At 37.0% G+C, this 24,770-nt stretch overlaps 1 long non-coding RNA gene across 1 annotated transcript; it reads right to left on the minus strand.

The window, feature by feature from the left end:
• Positions 1–13,513: 13,513 nt before the first annotated feature.
• Positions 13,514–18,220, minus strand: LOC110371953 (uncharacterized). Its single transcript, XR_002429317.3, has 3 exons — positions 18,084–18,220; positions 16,604–16,795; positions 13,514–13,866 (listed from the first exon to the last, which is right to left on the minus strand). It is a non-coding gene; the product is annotated as an uncharacterized LOC110371953 (long non-coding RNA).
• Positions 18,221–24,770: the final 6,550 nt, after the last annotated feature.

Below are 24,770 nucleotides of genomic sequence, written 5' to 3' on the forward strand. Positions count from 1 at the left end.
TGTGAAGTAAATGTATTATCAAAGAGTTATTACTTGGTACCACAATAGATTTGTTAGAGCATTTTGTGGTTGCGCTAATTCTTTTCTACTTAATTTATTACAATGCACAATATGGGCGATCAGAGGCGTTGACTGAAACTATTAACGCTTAATATATTCTAGTAGACATTAATGTTGCCAACAGACAGCGTGCGACATTGTGTCGGAGCGTCCCAACACAAGACAACCCTGATCTAGTGTCACCTTTAATTTCATCATTCACAAATTATTATTTGATCGACGAAAAAGAACAAACGTATCAATAAACGTAAAATATCATGAAGGCATGACAAAGGTCACAGAATAAACTATTATATATTTTTTCCCGTAACGCGTGTATTTGGACACACTGTTGTGTCAGGGAGTTGCTTGCGCTGGCGCAGCTGTTAAGATGTTGATTTACGTGGGTATAGAGCGCGGCCAATTATCTTATTAGTGGCCAATTTATCGTTCGTCACATTAACATATGGATGAGACATGTTAGAGGGGACCAGTGGACAATAGAAAACTTATTTCATCGATACAACTCACCACTCTGAAAGTTTTCCATATAAACTCTATTATCGTTTCGTAAAAAAACATTTTAGTGTTATTGTACTTTAAACAAAGTCAACAGAATAAATTCAATATTTGTACCTGTGTACTTAGTGACCGCACCTTGATATTTTCATTTAAATAGGGTGCCCTAAAAGCAACGAGCGCTCGACCCAATTATTATCAGTGTCGATCGTCATAATAAAAATAATACGTGATGTAGCCAGCGCGTAAGTCGGAGTGGTTCCGTTTCGTGATGGCTATCACCAATAATTCGCTTATTCCACTATCTGCGGGTCAATATTTTCTCATGAAGCGCGACGTTTTGTCACACAAAATAACGTGTTTTATCGCCCAACGCTGCTCGCTAAATGTTTTACGGCAATAACAATAAAGAAAAACAAAAGCATATTGTCTCCTCTTCCCGTGCATATTTTCTTTTGAGAAAGAATGACATTGGTGCTGTTTTATTAATATTTATTCGTTGTGTCCAAAATACTTCAGCCACTCGAATACCACCTCGAGTATTTAGTGCCGATTTATTAACGACATTTTCATGGATGCCCATGGTGTACGTGGTTGTAAACCCTGTCAATAAGCCGGAATCTGAACATACCTAGCTTATCTGGGAAAGTTGTGTCATCATTTCACCGTTTTTTCAGGACTTTTGGAAGCAGCTGCAGTATCAAAATAAATTCAAGAATCAGTAGATTGTTAATTAAGATATCAAGTTTGCAGCAACTAATGGAATAAATATTAAGAATATTCTTGTGTTTTAATGAGCTAAGAGATCAGTGATTCCGCGAAGTCATATGTTCTTAATAATAATTTCATATTGGCGCGGGAGCGGGGCGCGCACTGACCGTAATGCGCGAAACAAATGGCCCTCTGTGCACTTCTGTGAACCTTCCCATTTGTACCGAGCCGACCTCAACTAACAGGCCTTATTTACTCATAACACAGTAAATAATTCCATATTGCTACATCCACTCCACGGGGATCAAATTAGATAAACAGTTCAAATCTAATTTGCTAATACGCACTGTAGATAGCAATTTTTCATAAGAGGAGTTTAAATAGATGGGAACCCTCGGAAAATAGAGTGTGTGCAAAATTAAGTGCAGGGGACAAAAATGTTCTAAACTAAAAGCAGCTCACGTCTTAGATGTTATTATTTGGAAGGTAATGTTATGATGTGGACCAAGACAATAACATTATTCATAATAGGGGTTAAAGTATGAAATTGCCGATTTGTACTGAAAACCTAAATTGTATTTTTTTTAAATTTTTAACAAACTTATTTAATCAAAATAGTTGCCATTATTATCTATACATTGCGGTCATCTAATAAGAAGGTCATTTATGCCTTTACGATAGAACTCTGAGGATCTAGACTGCACAAACAGTGTGAAAGAATTTTGTTCTGCCTCCTGGGAAGAAACTTCTTGTGACGTAGATAATTGTCCAAATCACAAAAAAAATGGTCGTCCGTTAGAGCAAGGTCTGGCGAATATGGAGGAAGACGAATAGTTTCCAACTGCAGTTCCTGAAGAGTTAAAACGGTTTATTTTGCTGTATGAGGCCTCGCGTTGTCATGGAGCAATAGCGGTGAAGGTCGATTCATGAGTCGTGGCTGTTTTACTGCTAATTTTTTCAACATTATTCGGTGTTCGGCTGGGTATCTGGGTAGTTTGACTAGGATCGGCGTTCACCGTCTCTCTTAATTTCTCGTTAATCACCTGTCAGGCGGTCTTTCTCATGGCTCGTTCTTCAAGTCGAAGTTTCCACCACGAAAGCGTTTAATCCAAAATCGCACGGCGCGTTCTTTAGCAGACACCTCTTCAAATGCAGCATTGATATTGCGGGCTGTTTCTGCCGTTCAATCCCGCGTCGGAACTCATATTCAAAAATTACTCAAATTTTCGCAGTATCCATCTTTCTTGTTTAAGTTGAATAACAAAAACAATTGAACATCGATAATCAAATGTTTCACATTTTTTAAAAGAAGAACATCACAGAAACCACGTGAAAAAAGTTCCATTCGAAAACCTCAAACCATGAAGACTCTATGGCAATTCAAAAACCTACTAGAATAAAACGGCAATTTCATACTTTAACCCCTAATATTACCCAGATGAGAAAAAGTAAAGGACAATATTCATTTATTCTAAAAACAACAATAAATTACACCAGAAAGATATTGAAATTTTATAAAACTCTAACCGTACAAATTAGCATATTTCTGTAAGCATTAAATGCACGTACCACGACGTCGAAGTCGAAGGAAGAATATCATAACATTTCAATGAAATATGACCGAAATATGTTTGATATTCAAATAGAGCTTCCGCTGGGAACGCAGTGGGCTCGACGCGGCGTCGTCCGCGGACTCTCACAAATACTCGTATTTTACGGCTACAACCGAACTGAATAATAACACGCTACATTAGTTTCCCATTATGCCTTCGAGACAATAAAATTTGCCCAATTTTACGATCACATTAATAATTTTATGAATGGAAGCAAACGGTTTAAATCTTTAAATGCGATGAAATGAATAAAAAGCGTTTCCGACGGGCTGTTGGGGCCGGTGGAGGTCGTCTTGTAAATTAAAGGTGTTAAAAAGTAATAAGGTGGTGGGGTATAGGTATTCCTAGCGTGGTTATGGAGTGCGATGTTATGGTGCCGGGGGTAGGCAAAGGGGTAGGGTAGGCGCGGGCGGAAGGCGCTCGGTTCCCAGGGTATCGCTTGCACGAACACCGGACGCTGGCCGCTCGCTAGGACGTACCTCTACACGCTTTCGGTCGATACATAACTTACTTATCGATTTTATGATCGAAATTATTTTTGTCTTTTAATTATTTTTTTATAAGCGAAATAAATGACTTGATTATAAATTAATGTTCAAAAATTAGAGTAGCATGCGGATGATTTTAATAATTTATTAGACATTCATAAAAGTATGCCAGGATCAATGTTACTCTCTTAATGGTAATCACTATGAAACAATATGAAAAATAGTAATCGATTACATAATATCGATATACCACATCACTAAGGCGGCGGTGAACTATAAGGATGTGCAAGTGAAGTATACGTCTCTATCAAGTTACGCGAAATGTAACCACAAAATCAGCGTCGGCCGCAAAACAACGGAAGCCACCGTCGAGGGGCCCTACTCTCTCACGTACCTGTGACTTATTAACATACACTCAGAAATCACTACGTCTACACTCTGACAGGTCATAAACAATTCCAACTTCTATTACCAATACACCATTATTCACCCTCCTGTCAAATATTTTTTATTGCTTATAGATTTTTTATTGCTATTTATAAATTAAATCCATTCTTGCATAAAACAAATACTAATTCAGTATCTGAGCCAAATTGCAGTCATAAAAGTGAAGACCATTTATAGCATTATTCGAAGGCATATCGAAACTGTGCTTTCTATACCGAATTACACTGCAGTGCAGTGAAATTGACTACGCGTGGGGTGTTATAAATTAGTTCAAAGCTATCACTTTTAGTAGCCAAAATAGTGTGTAACTATTATTCGGTGTTAGACAAAGAAATATTTAGAAATGTTTTTGGAAAAACTGAGTATTTTGTTTTTTTAAGCAAAAAAGTATATTTCAATATAAGTAATTTGAATGAGATTCCAGTAATAGGTTCCACATAACACCCCACACGATCATCATATCCATTAGGCGAAGTAACATTTTTCGCTCCAAATCGCATTGCAATATCCTATCGCAATGTTTACCCACCTTTTTGGCATGAAGTGTATGTGAGGAGTTATAGGTTTCATTTGCGGGCGATAGACGACAATTTTCAATTTTCTTGCGCGTGCGTCCCATTTGAATATTTTAATTTGGGGGGCGGCGCGACTATTTCAATTTATTTTATGAGTCCCGAACCCAGAAGGGGTTCGCGCGACGCTCTCACCGTTTCAGATTAGTAAATATTTGATAGCTTTATTGCTCGACCTGATATATTTATACATGCTTTTAAAATAAAGTCGGCTTAGAATGGTTTTCATGTTGCGTGAATGCTTTGTACAAGTATTTCGTTTTGTGCAATGACGGTTTATCGTAGCTGGGGATATTCTACTTTTGAAACAGTTTTCTTAAAGATATTCTTGAATAAATAAAAGTGGTATTAGGTATTGCCTATACCTAGTTGAAATGTAGAGATTTAATCTAAAGGATCTTAGTCGGAAAATGACTGTTAAACTCCTCCATCGAATATACATTTTTATGCTTAATTGCAATTCCAGAAAAAGCAAGAAACTTGTTACTACCTGATTAATCGTAACTAATTGATCTATATGAGTTCTAATTAGTATAAACTGATTATAGTTTATAGTAATTTGACTATAGAATCAAATGACACGCCTTGCTGATCATTAAAGGATTAATAGTTGTCCGTTGATTGGTGCAGGGCGACGTCGATGCACGCGGACGGCCGGTGCAGCGAGGGCTGGCCCGCTGTGTTTAACCTCACATAGCTGTGTTTCATCTAATAGAATTGCGAGCTCGTTATCTGCTCAGATTAAAATATTCAGTATTTGAGTGATTTCACGTGCGAGTGAGCGGCAAAGGGTTGACTAGTCGTTTCACCCGCTTTGAACACTTGTGGGGAAAGCCGCGCGGGGTTACGACTACCTACCTATTTTGCATACGAGGAAGTGTCGTTTTGAAGTTACTACCTACACGTATCAATTTAACGGGTTAACGTTTATTAATAACAAATTGTTTAATTCCCTTGATAAATTATTTAATTACAGTTGAATTATAAACGCACTCAAATGTCACGAGATATCGTTAACCCAATTATCGAAGGTGAAAATAATTCGGAATATTTAATAGGTGCGGCGCTGGCGTTGCATCAAACGGCAATGAAGCCGCAACACTCGCACAAACAAATGAATTGTCGATTTTCACTGGCTTTTTCCGGCGTCTGGCTCCATGAATAATTCCATTTATATAATGGCATCGACCGCATCAAATATTTCATTCTGAGTTTTGCATATTTAATAGTGACAAAAACAATGTCCGGGGATATTTTACAGGATATTCGAACCGCTCGTTTCCTTTGCAAATGTCATTTGTTTTCCATAATAAATCAATTATTTTAATCGAAAAGCTTTTAAGTCAATCGTTACAGCGCTACTATTTGTTACAGTATATTCGCTACCGTAAAAGGTAGAAAGCATGGCCTGTGTCCGCGTTTTTCCATCAGAACGTGAATGGTTGTGTCACTGATAGTGTACATAAACGAGCGGATGCTGTCGACAGTTAAATATTGCACTCCACCCATGAAGATCTAATTTTATGAGTGAAATTAGTTATTCACCTGTTGTTGCCATTTATTATAGAGAGCACAATGCGAGCGGCAGCGAAGCGCGCCGCCCGCCTGCCGCACCCACCATTATTTGCGGATAACTACATCAAAATCGGCTCGCGTTTGCCACGTCCAGGCAACTCACCGTAGTGCCACTGCGCCGGAGCCGCCAAACAATACATCTTCTTCACTTCTATTAGATATTGCTCCGTCATGCCCTCCAAATTCTACTAACTGCGTAAAGCGTGCTTAATTTGAACATTCAGTGATTGGATAATAGGCAGATAAGTTTTGAAAACACAAAAACATCTCACCATCGCATCAATTTAGATTTTCGTTTTAGCTTAGATGGGTAAGTTTTTATAATTTTTGAAGTGGTCGATTGGTTTCGTCCATATAATTCGTGGGGTACGTGACCATCATTTTTTTTAACAGTGTTGATAGTGCGATAGCGCAACGATCCCGCTGCGTGATGATATTCCGTTCAAACAGGTTCACTATTTGAGATCGATTTTGGTCATCATCGTCACGTACTTAATGGTAGTTAGTGGACACCTCATGTAATGCGCAGCACCAACATTATCTACATTACAAGTTCTTTATTTACTTCTAAGTAATAACCATGTAGTACAAACCTATTTCGTTGCACAAATAAAATGAAAAAGATGTAGGTGGTATTGTCTCAGACAAGTTTAATCTTTAATTTAACCGTCGACATATAATCGAACGGCAGGCGATACTCATCCGTGACTAATCGATTACACCGCGCTACTGGGCATCCCGCGCTTCACTCATAAACCATTCTTAAAAATCTTTACAAACGATAAATAACTTTAAGATAACACAATAAGAACGTCTTTCTCGTGTCAACTTTCTGAATTGTATTATCCATAGTGAACAAGCAATTATAATTTTGCTCTTAAGCTATCGATACCTGATAATTTACAATTAAAACCGGCATAATAAATCGTGTCGAACAAATCGTTTTGATGTTGTTATGACGCCACATGAGTGCAAATCGAGAAATTATTATTATTAAGTGGATCTTGTAAGTATATAAAGTAAGCATTTAAAATTTTCATTGTGACGGCACCACATACCGTATCGTTTATGGTGACTGTGAATAAATAAGGCTAGTCGTTCATTGCAATTTTTATCACATGTTTAATTCTACATGCCATACTTCACAGCAATAAAGGGGATTCTTTGTTTTTGTGTTTCACAGTTAGCTCGGTTGGCAGTTTGAATCTGATTTTTTTCTTTATCGGAGGTTACAAGACCTGAAATGCGTTTTCTGAGAAAGCCGGGCTTCGGCAGAAGGCTGGCAGTGCAGGGCACGTATCGCGCCGGTGACAATTTGACGGACGGATCGAATACACTCAATAAGTTGAGCACAATGAGCTTAAATGCCGAGCTGTCTCGTAGCGCTACTGCGCGTGACCATTACTGCACTTCTTGGACAATCTTGATCCTTTGAGTTTTTTAATAGGAAGAATTCTCATTTTTATTTTCAAAACATCCCATTAATCCTTCTATTGAAAATGAAAATCTTTTGAAGACAAACCTTCCGTATTAGGATTCTAAGGCAGCACAAGTAATCAGAAGCGTCTCTATGGGAATTCATGATTTGCTTATTATCATCAAGTATAAAATGTGTCATCTGGGAAGAATGAAAATCTTCATGATTTCATAATACACTCTTTTGCAAAAAAAACGGGCACCTATGCGAAATCTTAGTTTTAAGGAGTTTACGTGTATTCCAAAGGGTTTTAATGATTGTAATATGTTTCTAGCATCAAAAGGGTTAGCCAAGCATGCGTGACAGTGTATTCTAAATTTGAATTTTGTACAATTGCTAAGAAATTGGTTAAACCTTGTTTTGGAATAATTGCTGGCAGAAAGTTCGTCGGGGTTTTGAAAAGTTTTTGAAGAGATTTTCAGAAAACTGATAATGCAGTTTTAATAAACGATTAATGTACCTTTTTGTTAAATCAAAACATTTTTGAAAAACTATGCGTATTTGATAAAATTTTCACCTGCTCGAAATGGGCTATACTGATGATTGATGGCAATGTTAAGAGTTTCGGTATTTTAGTCTAAAGCGTTCTACTGTTAAGATATTGTACCCACGTGTTTTAAAATATCGCTTTTACATAATTAAACACTATTTAGAGGAGTATTAGTACATTGGGCTGCGACAAAACCAATTTAAAGAAAGCAGTGCCGATCACAACTCGTCTCCTTTCGGACTTTGACATTTAAAAAATACCAAATTTTGTGATAAATGTTAAAATTAAACACATGAAAAATAATGAAGAGGGTTTAAGCTATCTAAAAAGTCAAATTATTACCGCGTTGAAGCTCTCGATTACTCCATAGGTATCGGGTTACTAAACGATGATTTAGCTGAAAGGGAGTCAAGAATTCAAAATTATTGGCCAAACGTATGTTTCTTAAGAAATGAGCAGATAGCCAATTATTGTTATGATTTAAGCAGGAAAGTGCTGTAGATGCTAGAAAATCTCGGTGCAGGCCAGTCTATTTAATAAAATGTCAGTGAGATGAAAACGCGCTATTTGAACGCTCAGGCTCATAGATCTTCGGAGGTCTACGGAGTTTCCCAAGAGACGAAGTTATTTGAAAATCAGTGATTACGAGACCTTAAGACCTCGTGCTCACAGTCTATGCGCTATTTTCTGTATTTTGTAGAATTTCAAGACTTTTAAAAATGTCAAAGTCTGATAGGAGACGTGTTGTGATCGGCACTGCTTACTTTGAATTGGTTTTGTCGCAGTCCAATGTACTGATACTCCTGTAAATAGTGTTTAATTATGTAAAAGCGATATTTTAAAACACGTGGGTACAATATCTTAACAGTAGAACGCTTTAGACTAAAATACCGAAACTCTTAACATTGCCATCAATCATCAGTATAGCCCATTTCGAGCAGGTGAAAATTTTATCAAATACGCATAGTTTTTCAAAAATGTTTTGATTAAACAAAAAGGTACATTAATCGTTTATTAAAACTGCATTATCAGTTTTCTGAAAATCACTTCAAAAACTTTTCAAAACCCCGACGAACTTTCTGCCAGCAATTAGTTCAAAACAAGGTTTCACCAATTTCTTAGCAATTGTACAAAATTCATATTTGGAATACACTCTCACGCATGCTTGGCTAACCCTTTTGACGCTAGAAACATACTGAAATCATTAAAACCCTTTGAAATACACGCAAAGTCCTTAAAACTCAGATTTCGCATAGGTGCCCGCTTTTTTTGCAAAAGAGTTTATATAGCTGATATATGTACTTACCTATATTTACTAATTAACATACGAAAATATCGTGAGGCAAGTATCAAGGACAGTTAGTCACAGTATGTGTATCAGTAGCTTTAGGAAAGTTATTATTTTCTGAACTATGGTCATTAAAATTTTTGATTAACAACGTTTGATCCGTGTCGATAGGATGACGATGCAAGTCCTTCTCATGTTGTCCTTTTTCTTCCAGCCGTAACTAAATGTTTGATATTTTTTATGCCGTATAGATAGATATTAAAATATTATGCCCTTAAATATCAGGAATGCATCGACACTTCTTTTTATTTCGCTCGCTTTAATAACTTTTTAAATTATACTTTTTGTGTGGCAGGACAAAGTATTTTTGGGAAACACATTTTTTACGATGCAGCTGCAAGATATTACTTATGATCCTGAGATGTAACCGATGATACAGTGCAAGAATTAAATGTATGATCCTCAATCTGTGTCAATCGATTTACACTAAGCAGGCTGTTTAAACATAAGTGTTTACGTGGTCATACTTGTATAATTCCTTACTTAATTTAATATTGGTATTAAATTTCATCGATAGTTTCAACCGGATGAACATTCGCTGTCGTCAACTTCGAACCGATCTTGTTAATTTTTATCAGGCGTGAATTCATGTACCTATCCAAATGCTGCAGCGGAATCAAAGTGATGTTGCCATAATATAAATAGGTGGGTACAAAGGTAGGTACATTAAGAGCGGTCCACATATCGTGTTTGTGCGTTTAGGGCAACCTTCACAATAAGAGCCCCACCTCGCCGCGTGCGGCACGAGCCAGTATAGAAACTAACCATTCGTCATCCATTATTCACGGCCTAAATTGCACAACTTTAGAGCGCCATTTCTAAATGACATCTAAATCTGTTACTGTATTAACATTGTGAATAAAATTCATACAATCAATCTACATAAATGTCCGTGAGCGTCCGTCCATTAGTCAGCTGGAGCACAAAGGGCACACGCTCGTCTCGTAAATCAGTCGTATGTACTTGTATTGAGACTGCTTGCCCAAATCGCTCTCAATAACCGACGTATGCCGCCCGCGCCCGCGCCGCCTCGCGCTCGCACCGTCGTCGACGCCAATGTTGAACTTTCCAGCCATTAACGACCCCTTACGAATACCATTTGTCATTAGACGGAGGTCACATCATGGTTTCAATCTTGGACAACTTTTAATTAGGTACCATTGTGCTAAAATCAAAAATTATAGAAATTAATTATGGTTTTAATTGATTCTGATAACACCATAATATTAATATTATAGTTTTTAGTGAAGTTAAAAAAAATGCTGACCTCCATGAATGTTAGTGACGTTTCGCAACTGGCAGCTTCGGCGGCGTCCCACTGCGAGCGGACAGCGTTGTCACATTTAATTTGTGTGCTACATAATCAGAGCTCAATTTGTTAAAACGACGTGTATAATTATTCAAAGTGCATACTAAACACGCCCTAATCGGTTATTAAGATATTAAATATTAGACATGTTGTCGCGTTGCTGGGGCCGGCGGGCGCGTGGCGCGCCGGGGGGCCCAGCGGGGCGCGCTACCGTCCGCTCGCGCGGCCCGGGTCGCAAGCTCCGCGTCCTCACAACTAATTGTTATGCTCGACCCCCGCTACTGCCTGACACCTTACAGCACTATGACTAATGTATCCTAACTCCTCTTGTCACTCCCTATTACAAAAAATAATGTTCAGATATCAATAACAAACCCCCAGCCTAGGTGCGAAAAGTCAATTCAGCTCATATGGATATTTATCTCCAAATAAAACACCAACAAGCACAAACGTCAATTAATATTCAACTTTAAACACACATCCTATCCATAAAGCATAACATAATAGATATAGCTGAGTATCAAGTTACATCAAACCTCTTTAAAAAGAGCCTTATCTCGTTATCTGTTAAATATTGTCGCCACATCTCGGGCGGCGGGCGCACGCACAAGAGGTGACGAAGCCAACTTTGAAACTTAACGTATTAAAATAACGATGGGAATAAAATAAAAGAATACTTATTTATGCATAATAATGTTTTCGGGTGAATAAAAATGAGGGGATCCGTACAAATATCTAAATAAAAGAGTGTAACATCATAAAGCGGACGGGCCGGGCTGGCCGCTAGATGCCGCCGACTGATTGTACGCCGTACCACCGCGCATCATTTATATCATTTCATTGCGGCTGTTTACATTTCATTCATAAGCCAGATTGTCCTATCATAAAACCTAACTTTATATTGCCTTTTATTATAATTCCTTTGAATGTTGTTTGCATTCATTTTAAAATAAGAAAATGCAGATACTTCGAGTTGTTGTGTGGAGTGTGAAGATCCCTAAAACGTTTTATTTCTTGAAGTTACAAATTGTAGTTATGCACAATTTACAGTATGTACCTATTCATAGAACATTTTTTTGCAATGGACCCAAGAGCTGAGTTGCTTTGTATGTAGGCAGTCCTTATACAGATGTAGGATTCAAGAACTCGAATCGACGATTAAATAATATGAATATAAAACACAGTGTCATATGAGCTGCGGTCGTTTTCATTATTTTATATTTTAATAAGCCGCTGGTACGTGTCGCGTCCCCGCGCCCGCGTCCGCTCCGCCGAAGCTCGCACGTTGCTCCTTATTTATTGACCTATTAGAGATAACATTAAGATCAAGATGCACGGCCAAGGACCTTTGTTATAAAAATGTCTGGTTCATTATTCTTAAAAAAACTAACGCGAGGATTAATGTGGAATGGATACAATAAGGACTGTTTTAATTGTGCTATAAATATTTTGAACTGTTATTGTTTTTCTCTTAATATAAGAACACGATAATATAAGACTGAATTGAAGATCAGGCAGGTTAATAATTTTATAGCACAGTCTTTATAAAGAGAATAATAAATGTTTTTTTGTGGGTATCTATATAGGGCATCAACTCACTTATATTAAATATTAACGTAATAACGATAAGGTCACATTGTAGACCCAAACTGAGAAAGCACGTGTGTTTACAGGTTACGTCGAGGCAAGGTCCACGTTATTATCATCGTATAGGCAAACAGATGGCGGCATCCTCTCGTTATAATTTTTCCCAGATTTTTTAATCCACGTAATTTAAATCAATACTCATTATAGCCTTTCAAAGGACCGTCATCACGAATTTTTAACACAGAAACAAAGAACTTGTTTTATAATCTGATTTTTAAAGGCATTTTAAGTTTTATGGGCCTCGTAGCTTGATAAATAATCAGAAATGTCGACACGGTTCCATAACGACAATCCTTTTAAATGTGCAGTATATTGAAATAACTTTATCGATAACAATCTATACTTTATAAGTGGAAAGGAAAAAGGTCGTAGATTCGACACAATACAATCACGAACAGATGTTTATGTTTCTAAACTTAGCGCTGCAATTTAGATCTGTTTATTATCACGGCTCAAGTGTTGAATAAGTTTTGAAGTTGTAACACAAATCAAGTTTCCGTGGCGAATCATTCGTGACTATTGGATAGCAAGCGGCGACGGGGAACTTATACTTAGCTAACGGAAGTTGGCAATAAGCCGGGAACTTAACACTCCTTTATGACTTGATATCAACTCATAAAAATGTAAATAAGTCATAATGAAGAATTTAGCTACAGTTATTATACTCGATGACGGCTGAGCGGTAGTAGGTAAGGTTTTGCGAGCTCTCCTTCCTACAACTCGTTCAAGCTAACCGAGTTTACCATCGTGGGGGGTCCTCAATTCTATTTTATTGACCAGCTACAATCACATTGATTAACTTAATTTATTTACTTTATTATCATAATTTGTGTATTTATGAAAGTGTTCAAGAGTTTGGAAAATGCGCAGCATAGCTTGACACCTGATTTGAGTAGATTAAAATTTTACTACCGGACAAACGTGTTTCTATCGAGTTGTGTGCATAGTATTTAATTAATTAATGGTTTACATGGACCGATACTGGGAAACAAAACTTAAGTTATGCGTATGTGCGTGAAATCACTTGGAACTACGTAGGTACCTGTTGGCCACAAAAAATATGGTATTTTAATAATTTATGTAATTTTGGTTTAATTTATAAAAAATAACATAATCATACGTGGTAAAAATAACATATAATTTATCTTGCAAAGGCATGAAAACTATTTTTAATGCCTACATTTTATTAACTTTAACACTTACATACGACAAACTTTATGTAGCAACATAGTAAAAATACACACTTATCAGTTGTCAAAACAAACAAAAATAGCCAGCCTCACTCAATGTTTATTTATTCTCAATCATTAATTTGAAACATTAGCAGGCACAATAGGTAAGTACTTTTCTGTTTTAATTTCAGCCTCGTAAAAGTAAGGTAATAAAAGTAGCGTAATAAATATCCAAGAAAGTTGTGTTAATTTCTTCTTTACACGGAGTAGATTAGGTACCAGGCGCAATCGGCAAAACTTCCTTGTTTTTAATTTTCTTTAAAACATCCAGTTTTTTACATTTTATTTTCAGTGAATAGGTGGAAAGCTTTCTCACTTCCAAGCAAGGTTATTTTTCTCGAAGGATGTAAATCGTAATACCATTTTGAACTTTATACTCTCTGTCCGAAGCTTTATTATCTGGAAACAAAACATTCTTCTTTTACTTTTTTAATTGCTAAGTAGAAGGCTAACTTTATCGACTGCTTCAATTGTTTTTAGGAATTCGTATCCCTAATTCATCTAGACGGTATTTGAAAAGCTTTTATCCTTTATACAATGCCTCTTTAATTACTCGACTCGTTCAATACAAGGGTTGTTGTGTGAGGCCGGGCTGCGCATTATGATACCTAATAGCCGGGGTAGGTTGAACTTGCAAATGATATATTATACTTAGAAATAGTTTTTCGAGTGTAGTCAATGTAGGGGTATCGTAAAGCTACATTCTCGATCATGGGAAAATTACCGATGGTCGGACAATCGGCGGGTCGCGCACCGCGGGCAGCGCCAGTCGCTCGCCTTATCACTCCGCGGCCCATTGTGCGGCGCGGCTTATTCCTGACATTCGCAATATTCCATGCCGTTCGACAAATACTCTCTAGATTACAGTAGGATGATTAGAATGTTTAGTACCTACCGACAATATTCATTCGTCCCGAACCGACGTTGTTCTCTGATTTATACAGAGATCATTTCGTAGAAAGTTCAGCAATATCGCCGACTCATAACTTTGTCTTCATAAAATGAATAAAACTATCGAGTCGATCGGGACCCATTCCTCATCGTGAGGAATTATGACACAAAAAATAAATAATATGAATGATTAGAGTCGAGATTCTCGGGGCGCCTTTGTGGGTGTATCATAAAAACTGATCCTGTTATAGTTTGCGAAAGCAATTAAGTTGTAAAACTTAGTGGTCTCTACTGTCTTAATGAAATATTCCACTTTGATTATTAATGTCGGCCATTTATTGGAGTGCAATATAAATCGGATAAAATAAATATTGTGCTAAGGCATTATTTTTGTTTTTGTACGAAAGATATTAAATTCCAGCTATAGGACCAATATAGGTTATTTTGAAATGAAATAAGATGAAGATCAGACCCTTTCTGAAGCTAAATGAGAAATTACTGGCTGTATGGCTTAAATACTTAGATATAGGAATGATATCATTGTTATAAGGAAACTCATTTACTGTGCTCTGCGCGAAGGGGAGAGGGTGAAATGGCAACTGCACTCTAAATTAGGATTAGATATTTATTGTTCATTACTGGGTGAACTGAAAGGAAGTAATCAAGCGAAGATTCATGTCCGTATTGTTACAACGGCTGTTGGCAATATTATTATACCTAACCAGTTACATAAATAGCTACGTTTGGAGGCAGATGGTACGATTCTACTACCTGTCTATACTTAAGACTGATTTTAATCATAAATTAAGTATCATAAAAATCTAATAATAGTAGGACTTAATGAATTTGGAAGACAGTTCAATATAAATATACAAAAAACACCATAGTAAAAATAATCATACACATTAATTAGTTAAGAAATCGATACCGGCGAAATACAACAGGGGTGGTCCAATTAGCAATTATTTAGAAATAAAATGTAGTATGAAGACAATTCAGTTTGAATTATTGAAAGGTAACGTAATATTAATAAATTTTCCAAGAGAACGCGGCCGTGTATGTATAATGTATGACGAACGAACATGACATGTCTCTCGGCTAATTAATGTAAGCACTGTGCAGGAGTTAATTAATTGTCGGCTACCCATGTAGTGCGCATGAAACATTTATAAAATTCATAACAGAGCTAATTATGAAACATGGACTCGCCCGCGCCTTGCGCCACCCGCGGGGTTCGCTGCGCGCTCATCTCTTCTTTAGTAAAAACTAACAATTCTACACTGGCTTTTCTTGTTTATTAAATTACTGTTGTACATACTGTATAGATATTCCCACCACGATCATAAATCGACATTGTACTTGAATTAAATATTACAATCTCTTGTAAAAACTGCACCGCGTACGTAGAAACTTTACCGGCTTTTTACCTGTTGCGGTTTACACAATATTTTGTATCAACTTGTTAGTAACTGGTTGTACTTATTAGGAATAAATTATTCTCTAATTGCAATGTGATGAAAACGATTGTACCCAGTCCTGAATCAGTCATATCAGTCCATGGTTTTGAATGAAATAAAAAGGGCCGGGTAGTCGAAGTTCGTTAGGATTTGTCTTTATTGAAAATTTCTTCATGGAGTTTTTATTACCTCTGTGCTCCTATTTTATAGTGAACAAACAAAAATAGGAGACGCGTGGAATGTTAAAAAAACCACCGATATCAAAATTGTAATAACTAGAGCAATTAAAAAAATGTGTTGTAACAGGTACGTGATAAGCATCTATGTAAACAGAAAGCAAACCAAACCTATTTTTATATCAATGTACCTATGTTACTTAAAGTACAAGTTAAGTTTACATTCATCTGTGCAGTATTCCACTTCATCTCAGTCACCAAATACTTTGGCATAAGCATCAACAAATTGTTAGGACGCCTCGCTACCGACGGCTTTAACGAAACGCATTCAAAACCATAAAATTTCCCTGATGTAAAACAAGTAGTTACCAGCCATCTGCAACATCGGCACGTATATGGCGGTTGTTTAATATTAATCAGCAAATTAGTATGACTAAACTAACGAAATCAATTAACTCATTTTTTGCATCAAAACTGGTTTTGTTCAAAGCCGTTCCAGGATTTTGCGGTGACAATCGAGTTCCGCTGTCAGTGATAAAACAATACAATGTCGTGTCGTGTAAATATTTAATTCATTCTTTAAATGTCATTACAATACTTAAACATACTTACATGTGTATATAAGGGTCGGACATGATACGTTTATGGTGTTCTTTGGGCAAATTCTTGGGGCATTTTACGGCACTGATTTCTCTTGAAGAAAGGCCGGACGAAAGTGGATACCTACATGTAAATTTTTTGAATATCTGATCTGAAGGCTGAAGTATCCGCAACGTTTTGGTTTAGAATTTCATCCAGCCACGTCTAAAACATAAGGAGTTTTAATGTGTTTTGGTGTATGAAGATTTTTTCTAATCAAGTGGTTGCAGGTTTACTTATCCTCGAGACAGTCATATTCAGGAACTAACATTTAAGTAGGCTTGCTTGCACAATAATTATATAATTTAGACCTAACTATTACTTCAGTATTTTCAGGAAGACTCTGAGTATGTTAGTACCGAAGTATGTGTCTAGTAAGAAATACATATTTACTTACTTATTCAAAATAAAGTTACAACCAACCTCATTGGTTACTGAGAAAAATTTCTAAAATAAAAGCGTTACATTAAAATCCGTGTTTGCTGTAGTAACGTAGTTTTTAAGCAAACGTGACGGAATGAGACCCAGTACAGCATGGCAGATAAACCGATAACTCCGAAGGCAGATCACGTCACCGTTAACGGTTTTGATATTACGGTTATTTTGGATGAAATTTGGAAATTTAGAAACCGTAACAATAGCAAAAAGGCACACGTGCCGGGTCGGTTTAGCTTTTGTACAAATAGCACGTGCTATGCGTACCTTTTTATTTGGTTAAAGCTTACGTTTGGTTAGTTTCTGTAACCGTGAAAAAAAATTACTAAATATTTTGAAAGTGTGAAATGTAGTGGGCCCTGTGGGCTTCATAGTAGCATCTCAATCTAAGTATTGCGTCCTTTTTTGCTGAATATGACCAGTAGATCTGACATTTTAAGAACATAGCTAACGTTGTTTACAATGTGACGAAAGAGAACACCTAACACCTTTTTTTAAATAACAATATTTCACTTCTAAACTTTCAAAATTTTAGCTTGCAGCCAAACAATATTAGTAGATCAATCTCATGTAGAAGTGGTGAAGATGACAGAATCATCTTACGGTAAAAACAAACCTCCGACAGGAAGATCTTAAGATTTTCAAGGAGGAAAAAAGGGAATACTTTTACAACTTTTTTAATAAGTTCCCACTGAAAATCAAGACATCATATTTTCAATAGCTTATATTAGCTTCACTTGCAACTATGTACGTTCAAAGAATTATTTATTAGGCTGTGATCAAACTTTACTAAGTACTTTCAGAATGATTTGTTTTAGTTTTATCAGGAATTGCACAAGTGCATTAAAAAACTTCATGGGAAATCATAGTTTCGCCCAAATATCAGAACAAAATCGTTCACCGATATCAATGTAACAAGTTGATCGAGAGACAAAAGGAAAAACATCACTTACCCAAACTAACGGACTTCAAGATAAAAAGATCAGTTGAAGCGTGCGAATTCAAAACTTTATCTTACCTTAGTATAGCGACAAGGACAGCGAACTCGCCACCTCTCTCGCAAGCCATGAGTTTTGCATAGTGGCCACTGGACACCTTACATCAAAACAAGTGAGGTCTTGGAGCGCGGGGCGCGGCGGGCGCGGGGCGGGGGCGTGGGGCGGGCCGGGGGCGTGCGGTGCAGCCTGCCGCGCTGACCTCCCGCCTTGAACGATGCACTCTGCAACACTGCACTACTTGCACCGCACTCGTCACAGCCAACACCTAGGCGAACACACAGTTTTCCACCGAAATTCGAACACGATTCTCAAAACAGTTTTCCTCTTCACTTGATTTTGAAATCGCAAATTATTTAACTCATCAGTTATAGAAAGCATTTTTTGCATATGTATACAGTTTCTTAAAATTTGTATAAAAGTACTTTCGGAATGAAACCTCGCTTCACTAATACTGAAACAACTGTAAGCTGAAATAACTTAGCGTGGTTTGTTAACACACTGGTAGCGCCATCTGTCGGCCGGTAGCGGAACTTTGAGCCACTCGGTTAACAAGCTTGAATGCCGACTAAACGAAACGTTGTAATTATGTAAATTAATATAATAACAAAATAGTTTTATACGAACGCCATATAATTTTATTATATAGTTATTCAATGTATTGTTTAACCTTGTCAAGTTAATGGAGCCAAGTAGATTTTATTTACACAAAATTTTCTTTTATTTTGTTGGTTTTATGATCAAATAAGCCTCTTGAATTTTGTAGCAGCAGTTCTAATTCGACGGAAGAGAGCAATGTGTATTATAATTTAATGTGATGCAGTTTGTTTACAACTATGACGATGCACATTCAGCTACAATTTGTAATTGTAACATCCGCGGATACCGGCGTAATTTACATGCAAATACATCGACATTATTACTAAAATGAACATCCTGTCGCGGCACGATCGATTTGCATATTTTTTAATAATATCAGGAAAAAATAACAAAAGCGGCCTTTGTGAAACGGACGACAGACAATTGTTAGGATTTCCGGAGCAAAAGTAAATTATTCATAAAATTTAATCAGGACGGTCTCATAATCTATCGCGATGATAATTATGTATTATTATGAATACAATGAATTTATGGCGGTGTCACACGTAATTATATGTGTTCGCGTGATAGTCATCTTTATGGATAAGTTTCCTAACATTTTTGTAACGCCATAGCACCTACTCCAAATTTCTGGAACCGTACTGATAAGTACAATTGCAATAAGTATTTGAATATGCATAGAGGTGCGCATACTGCATGAATGGCGTTTTGTCCTTTCCCATGTAAGCTTGTACTTGAAGCTCTAAGTAATCATTTAAATTCTAATTGGATGTATTGATGTAAACGTGTTAGTGAAGTCCAGGAATATTGTGGAAAACATGCAATTAAACATCCAATAGTCCTGTTAGGTGACCATGTTTTAAGTGGTAATAGATTAACTAAAGGCGTAGGTGACAGTAAAAATACAATTAATTGAAATGTACCTATTTAATTATATTTAGTTTGATGGTATATAATTCTGTGAGCCTTAATTGTTTTTTGTTCTAAGAATATTTTATACCTAAGTTTATATTAACTTTGGATAAGTTAGAACATTTAAAATAGATGCTGTGCAGTAACTAAGTTTGGTAAGAATTTAGGTACTCTAGCTGAAAGTACTCATTAGGCGTAAAATAATTTTAAGCTAAACTGTCATGTCCAACATTTAAACAAACGGTTTATATAAAAAGGCATCATACTGCAACAATCCTCTCATTATTTAATTTTCGTTACAAAATAAAATATGTAGTTGGCATATCTTAATTGAGTTTCCAGCAGTTTTAACAAGGTTACACAACTCCGAAAGAACCAAGATTCTTATCAGATGCAAAAAATCGAATTAGATTTGAAAGACAATTAAAATTAAATAACAAAAGAGATAGGAAGTGGTTAATAGATAAATTAGCTTTGTCAATAATTACTTTTACACATTGTCTAATTCAAAAAGAATTAAGTCTAAACATACTTTACCTATATCTTTTATATTTCACAATATAAGTTTACAACAATTCAGCTCTACTGCTACTTAGACAATTTGAAGACTGAATTTAAAGTTTCGTTAGTACAAAATAATTTATTAACATATAACATTAGTAGAGTAACAAAGTGTGTAGCCACGGTTATGTACAAGTAGATGTTATCGGCTCGTCACCTGAACGGAAGCGAGACGGTGTCACTAACACAAAAACCACATTAGTACCCCAATTATAATTACATTGTTATTTATTCACGTTCATCTATCAAAGTTTACAAACAAGGGGACTATCTCTTGACTATCGCGGCGGGTTCAATGAAAACACAACTGATGTTAGCAGTCATCACACTACACACAGACACACGATATAGTATAGGAAAATTCAGTGCGTTATAAGAATTCTCTGAAGCCGGTATGAACAATTTCACAAAGATGTTATTGGGCGGGCAACGAAAGAACTAGATAAACTCGTCCAGATGTTTCAACGCCAAATTATTTCTTGAACAGTAAATCTTATTTGAAATAAAGTATCCGTGTATTATAAACACGTGTGTCTGAATAAACATACATGCAGGTAAATCAGAATGGTAAATGACTAACTGTAATATAAATATCTGAAATAGTAAAACTAGTAACATGCGTTCGAATCAAACAATCTTTCAGCCGCTTCCACAAAGCTTAGGATTTTAAAATGAATCCGGTGAAGATCGTAAAATATTCGATAAACAGGGCGTGTATGTTTGCTTTCGCCGAGTTTAACATTGCTATTAAACAGTCGTGAAATGGACAGAAATAATCGGGTCGATCCGTTATATCGCATCATTCGTATGACGCTGGCGTCGGCAGACGATGCCCATTGCTATGCTGGCCGGTGCGCGTGCGACTCCCGCGATCACACGATTACTTTATTCCTCAAAACTTATACGTACGCAGATACCTACTTAGGTAGCTGCCAGTACTGTGAGCTTGAGTAACTTCCAAAACTACAATACAATTTGTATGAACTCCAAGCTCACTATCTCAAGCGCATTGTTCAAGGGACGCAATGATGCAGGCGCGTACCTAATGCTTGCGTCATTAGGTTTAGGCAGTGAGGTGGCGGCATGACTCCGCGGAGCTCAATCGCGAACTTTGTGAATGTTTGTCGGTAGCTGCGCTGCGTCCCCGCACCAGACAGCTTTGTTTTTGTGAGTCGCGACGCGCGCCTGCCGGCCGGCCTTTCGCCGCCGATTCTTTAAATCGACCGAAACAATACTGGGAACTAGGACATTTCGCATCAAACGCATACCGGCCTACTTTGAAGATGACGTATGTTCGTACAAGACTACACCAGCTTTTGTTTGCAAATTGGCGTTAATGTAACTAACAGTGTTTGTGCAACGAAATAGCTAGACAAAGGGGCTGTGAACGGACGGCTAAGCGTTTCCGCCGATCGATGTCATACAAAAAGGACTTGTACTAAACATGAATGACTCCTGGCAAGATGGGATGTATCGCATAGTAGTGAACGTTTTAATCGCGTGATTCAGTTGCGCATTAGGAGCAGAGCGGGGCGCGGCGAGAGCGGGGCGCTCGCGGCGGCTCGGTGCCTCCCGCAGCGCTGCGCCCGCTCCGCTACTTTTTATCCGCGCATGCTCGGCTCGTGTCTTTTTCGCTCTTCCCGATTGGAATTCGTTGAGGGATCGCCGCTGCCGGTGGCAGACGTCTTGTGACATGTCAGCGGCGGTACGTGCACTGCGTACAAGGCAATTAACCAGTCATCTCACTCGAATCCACCAGTCGGCCGGAATCTCCTCGCGGCTCGAGAGTTGTTTCTGAGGAGGCTCGTCTTTATTCAAGGAACTGCCGTGAAAATACTTCGACACAGAAATCGTTAATTGATCTCGTTAATTGTCCTTTTTTGGGGACAACATCTTGTAAGTATTTCACTTGCAGGACTTTTTAACAATATACATAATATGTAATGGATGGACACCTTCTCAATTTGAGTGATTCCAAATCTTGTATCAGTTTTTTTGCACCTACCACCCTCAATACATATCTTCGCGTATCAATTGGAGAACATGTTTGTATGCCTGCTGAAACACATTACTTGAAATTATGAGGTAAAAGAAAGAAAGAAATCAAACTCATGCAAATATTAACTGTTAAACATCAGCTCGTACGAAATTCCAACACTGTTTCGTGATCTGAAAATCAATCTGACATTTTGGTCGCGAACTAAAAGAAAAGCCTACAAACGCGTTATGTGCTACGCCGAGGTGGTAGCATAACAATGACAGTTCTTACAATAGAAACTTATGTTTGACAAAAGGAAAGGGCAAACTTCGACGGAGCGTGTGAATGAAAATAAAAGAGAAAATAATGGAGACAAATCACGGCGGCCAACTTAGACACACAGAACAGAGTATTTCTAATTCATTGACGTGTCTTACGGGCCATGGAACATAAAGTTAATACCTTGCAAGGCATGTGATATAAACTTTGTTAAAAACTAAAATTATAATTCTGGAAAATTAAGAAAAGCTACGGAGGAAACCCTATTTATGTGGGTAGTTCCGAATCTTCTTGATAACTTCCAATATCAGTTCTCGAAATACCTGCACCTACGTAAGTACCTATGTACTTTATTTATTTGGATAATATTTTAAAATAGTATAAGCACCTATGATAAATAACTAAATAACTAAGTATATTTAAGAGCATCTATTGATACCTAAAGAATAATAAACACTTAGTAGAGGCAAATACATAAAAACAGTATCAACCTATTAATTAATAACAAGAACTGACATGACAATGAAAAACACAATTTCAGAAATGGTAGCAATACAATTGTAAATTGTATTTATTAGAGTTTATTATTATCGCTTTTTTGAACAATGAGTAGGTACGTATAGACAATTATGGTAACGTCTTGCAAAGGTGTCGCGGAGGTGCGGGCCGACTACTACATGTGTTACCGACTTGCATAATGGATGCCCAGGGCTATCCGCGACACTCGCTTAAATACTTATACTGTGCACTTCTGGGTACAAACTTAATATGGTTCACTGCTACTTCCAAATTATGGAGGATAATCTTGCTTTTAGATGCTGATGAATACAATAATCAATAATCTATACACATGTTCATCTATCGTGAGAAAAGTATTAGATACAATACTTAGTTGTTTTACAATTCTAAACCAATTTGCTTGTATGAAATGTCATACCCTAAAAACCTCAACAAATTGAATAAACTGTATTTTATTAACTACCTGTCTGGCTAATTATTCAAATAAGAGGAAAGTATTTCGAAAATAATTAAATAAACACAGCCTGTGCCAATATACATTTGAATAAGTGAACGTACCTATGTTATACTATCGCTTAGTAATTGTAAGCATAGTCACGACGTAGTTATCATAGCATTAATACTAATCATATGTTATTTGTGGACGCAAAAATATGAAAGAATATTTTGGTGAAGTCGCGAATATGCGGCCATAATATTAAAAATAATAAAAAATGCGTCCGCCGAATGCCCCGGTGGTAGCCCTTGGAATAACAGAAAGAAGCCGCTTGCCTTTCCATTGAATCAAATTCATATATTTTGAGATTCAGTCGCCAATTTCATTTGTACAGATAGTAAAAAAGTATTCAAGAAAAAACTTGCTAAAAATCACACAATCCCTTAAAATTGTTGATGTTTTTTTTAATAATTAGAAATCTAGATATATAAATTAATACAGTTTGCATAGTCAAACGAGTGGTAGTTAATTGTGAAGCAAAGTTTACCCATTGTGGTTATTGCATTTGTATGTATAGCATCTTTAAGTGGAATTCATAAAAAAATTAAACAAACCCAGATCAAAACCACTTGTAAGTACCGTTATTTTGATGTGGTGCCGAGAGCTCGTGGAACATTGTAATAGGCAATGACACATATTGTTCTGACGGTACATTCCGCGGATTGTTTTATTGGATTATGCGGCGAGGCCGCGAAGCAGCTATAACTATTCAGTGTCGTCTTTTGTGTTATGGAAAAACTTGTTCTTGAACCCATGTAGTGTGAAAGTCTCGTTTATTTGTGCAGTTTAATGTTACATATGTACACATATTATCGGGTGCGCGGCGCGGCTGTCAGCACAGGCGATGCGCCCGCGCACCGCGCATCGACACTGCGCACACGCTGCGCGCGTTGTTAGCGCGGACAATGCCAAGCTCCCACAGATCCTTCATCATTACCGTTTTGATTTTTCACCTTCTCTTTGCGTTTAAGGTGTGTCTTATGTACGATTCTTTGAGATGTACAAACGCAAAAAAAGTATCTACATATTTATGTAGGTATATTTGACGATGATACGTATTTGACGATGACTGTCACAACACAATAATGAGGAATATGACTGTAGAGCTGTGTCTAACAATGAAATTTCAATTATGAATTGATTGTATATTTTATAGCTGTAAGTTTTATTGTAACCCAGAACAATAACATTGGCCGCAATGTAAAGATAAAAATACAATTACAAAATAGCAGGTTGGGTGTTATATTTAATTGCAAAACCAGCGGAACCCTGCGATACCTTATTCAGTCGGTCGTCGACTAATGTTTATTTGGACATATTTATGGCTATAGTTCCGCTTTTTGTGCAGATGGAAATATGTGTGGC

Source organism: Helicoverpa armigera, chromosome 6 (genome assembly GCF_030705265.1).
Source record: "Helicoverpa armigera isolate CAAS_96S chromosome 6, ASM3070526v1, whole genome shotgun sequence".
In the NCBI taxonomy this organism is placed as follows: domain Eukaryota; kingdom Metazoa; phylum Arthropoda; class Insecta; order Lepidoptera; family Noctuidae; genus Helicoverpa; species Helicoverpa armigera.